The 3,734-nt window shown below is 36.6% G+C and overlaps 1 protein-coding gene across 1 annotated transcript in view; it reads left to right on the top strand.

Annotated features, from left to right (window-relative positions):
- Positions 1 to 2,077: 2,077 nt before the first annotated feature.
- The window catches only part of LOC106470067 (slit homolog 3 protein-like), a 49,138-nt gene continuing 47,481 nt past the window's right edge, over positions 2,078 to 3,734 (top strand). Inside the window, exon 1 of the mRNA XM_013930592.2 lies at positions 2,078 to 2,309. The gene's annotated coding sequence lies outside the window, so the exon portion shown is untranslated. The remainder of the gene's footprint in view (positions 2,310 to 3,734) is intronic.

The following is a 3,734-nucleotide window of genomic DNA, read 5'->3' as shown; positions in this document are numbered from 1 at the left end:
AAACCTAGCAATAAATAGAGATGATTGGAGGATGGCAACACGTGAGAAGGACGGCGAACCCTGCTGAAGGGAAAAGCCGAAGAAGAATCACTTTGAATATAAAGTTTCCATATAATTACACTGCGTCTTGTCTGTTTGGTATATGGTTAAAGAAGACATGAACAAGAAAGGAACTGCAGAAACCTGGCAATAAATAGAGATGATTGGAGGATGGCAACACGTGAGAAGGACGGCGAACCCTGCTGAAGGGAAAAGCCGAAGAAGAATCACTTTGAATATAAAGTTTCCATATAATTACACTGCGTCTTGTCTGTTTGTTATATTAGACAGTTAAAGAAGAATTAGTGTTATATGATGTAATTTCATGTAAATACTTATAGCCATGATCTCTGTATGTTAGTGTGCAGACAGTTAAAGAAGAATTAGTGCTATATGATGTAAATATTTATAGCCATGATCTATGTAGGTTAGTGTGCAGACAGTTAAAGAAGAATTGGTGCTATATGATGTAAAAATTTATAGCCATGATGTAAACTAAACGCAAAGCCCGTTAAAAATAGACTCCAAACGTTGTAACTTACTGTTGTGTCAATTCTTTGAATCAGGGTTTTTCCAAACTGGGGTGAGGGGGGGAACACAGGAAAGTTACAGGGAGGGATGCATAACAAATACACGAAATTATTTAACAAAAGAAAATTGCGAGTGAAATATTAAAAAACAAAACTGAAAATGTTATATCAATAAACCTTAAAATATGATTCTTTCAATAAATTATTTACACTTAAAGTAAGGTATCTATAGACTCGTTGGGGAAGGGGGTGGGGGGATCGGACACAATGTGGAACATTCTGGTGGTCTTTGATAACCAACATATAGAGTTATGGGTGTGAATTGCGAAGCAGGCTGCACAAAATACAGTTTAAGTACCTCAGGCGTTACGAAGGAAACCATATAGGTTTTACATGATTGGGCAAAGAGGCAGATAAAATATGTTTTATATTACCACATCCTCTGTCGTCGATGTTGGTAATGGTTCGATATTTGTTATTTACGGGTTTAGACTTCAGCATGGGCAGTTATATTAAAGCATACGCATCACTGGTTATGTAAGTGTATTGTTCTTCATAATAATATCCTTCGGACAGAAATTGCGTCGTAATGTCTAGGCCCGGCATGGCCAGGTGGTAAGGGCGCTCGACTCGCAATCTGATGGTCGCGGGTTTGAATCCCCGTCCACCCAAACATGCTCGCCTTTTCAGCCGTGGGGGCGTTATAATGTGACGGTCAATCCCACTATTCGTTGGTAAAAGAGTAGCCCAAGAGTTGGCGGTGGGTGGGGATGACTAGCTGCCTTCCCTCTAGTCTTCCACTGCTAAATTAGGGACGGCTAGTGCAGATAGCCCTCGTGTAGCTTTGCGCGAAATCCGTAATAAACAAACGTAATGTCTAACAGATATCGCCATCTTTGTAATAGCGTTTGCGCGTCAATCGTAAAAGTATTTTTATTTTCATTACCGTTTACAATTTTAACTCGGAAATAGTCAGATATATTTCGTAATGTAGATCCTTCCATAAATAATAACTGCACAAGACACGAATTTCCATAGTTATGGAACGCGAAATATAAACACTAAAAGAAGCATACAAGTAATATATTTTATGATATATTACAATTAATACCCAGCATTGCTGAAAGGTGTGGCAGAAAAACATTCTTATAGGGTGTGCCTCAACTCGCGAGATTTCTCCTGACCAATACGTATTTTTTCTATACTTTATTGTATCATCAGTAACGGATAATCACAAAGAATCATGTTGATTATAATTAGTTATTAAATCTTTAAGCATAAAATCTAGGATGCTAGTTAGAACTAGGGGGGTGCAGGACCCCATTATTTCCACACTACAACACTTGATAATATGTCACGCATAAACTAATATAACCTGACTGCGCTATCGGCGATGCAAGGCGACCTCTAGCGGCTGGTGTGATCACGAAAAGCCTTTACCAGTCAAGAGAATGCCACAAAACCGAAGACGAGTGGAACCACCGGCTCACGAACCGACTTGCAAGGAACGTGCGTGCGTTTCTGCTGAACTTTCTCCGGCCTGAATATAATGTTTATCATAAGCAAAGCCTCTCCGGTTGAAAACTCGACACGAGAACCTGGATTCAATAGATACTAAAACTATTGTTTTCACTCATATATAACCTTTAACCTAGACTCATCGAGACGAAAACAACTTCGTCAGCCAGCTCCGAACTGAACTTTTGATACCGCTGACCAAAAACCCTTAACAACAGACTGGTAAGATTTGTGTATATATATAAAACAAACTATCAGTTAACATTCCGAACAGTGTTCAAGTTTGTACGGGAAAACAAATGCTTTAAAAAAAGTTATTATTCGTAAAGTAAAAAACTTGTATACGTTTTGATTTTGAAGGCAGCAAACAAACTTGTATACGTTTTGATTTTGAAGGCAGCACACGTAAAATATTCTGAATTTCCAAATTCTAATACAAAATCTGCTCTCTGAATAGGACTTTTTCAATATTGATTCGATCTATTAAAAAATACCCTTAAATTAAATGATGTACGGAAAGAAATGCGACGCTAAACTTTGATTAATTTAAGACGTGAAAACAACTTATTTCGTGAAATTTTTAAAGTACGTTTATTCGTTTTTCTCACTTAGAAGCGGCTAGTTATAATAACTCAAATCCGTTTTTATCTTTATGTGTTTGTTTGTTTCAGAATTTTCGCGCAAAGAGCTATTTGTGCTAAGTCGCCTTTAATTTTGAACTGAAAGACTAGAGGGAAAGTAGCTAGTCAACATTTCTCACTGTCATCTCTTATGTTAGTTTTATCTGGAAGATAATCGGATTAAATTTTAATCCCTTATAGCGGACCCACGACCCCAGAGTATGAAGCGCGTATTTGTGACAACAGGCCGCGAACCACGAACCCTCGGAGATACAGTCCAAGCACGCTAATCTGTAGAACATTATAATAAGAAATCGTCATTTCTTCCTTCCTTGTTGTTTTTATCATTTCTATATTTTTCGCATCATTTAATGTAAAGTCGCATGGTCTCCACACTTTAAAATCTGCCAAACGCAGTGAACAAAAAAAGTGATAAAACTGTAACTTATTGTCAGTTTTTTCCTCTAGTCACATAACTATTTTTACGATTTTGCTGTAGTTGTATGGATTTTCCGTTGTGTAATTTTTAATGATTGGAATATCCTTTCTTTATGATCGAAGATTTTTAAAATGCTTAAAAAAAACATTGTGTGTTTGTTTGTATCAGAGATTGAACCCCGAACTTTAGCGACATAAGGCCTCAAACTTATTGCTAAGCCAACAGGGGGCCTAAAAAACGAAACAAGCAATCATAGCCGTGCAAGGATTTTAAACTTCAAATCAACAATACCGTAAAACCATTACTGCACACTAACATACATAGATCATGGCTAGAAATACTTATATCATATAGCACTAATTCTTCTTTAACTGTCTGCACACTAACCTACATAGATCATGGCTATAAATATTTACATGAAATTACATCATATAGCACTAACTCTTCTTTAACTGTCTGTACATTATTATTCATAGATCATGGCTATAAATATTTACATTATATAGCATTAACTCTTTCTTAACTGTCTGCACACTAACCTACATAGATCATGGCTAGAAATACTTACATGAAATTACATCATATAAC

This window comes from Limulus polyphemus, unplaced genomic scaffold (assembly GCF_000517525.1).
Source record: "Limulus polyphemus unplaced genomic scaffold, Limulus_polyphemus-2.1.2 Scaffold3802, whole genome shotgun sequence".
In the NCBI taxonomy this organism is placed as follows: Eukaryota; Metazoa; Arthropoda; class Merostomata; order Xiphosura; family Limulidae; genus Limulus; species Limulus polyphemus.
This window is presented reverse-complemented; position numbering and strand designations above follow the sequence as displayed.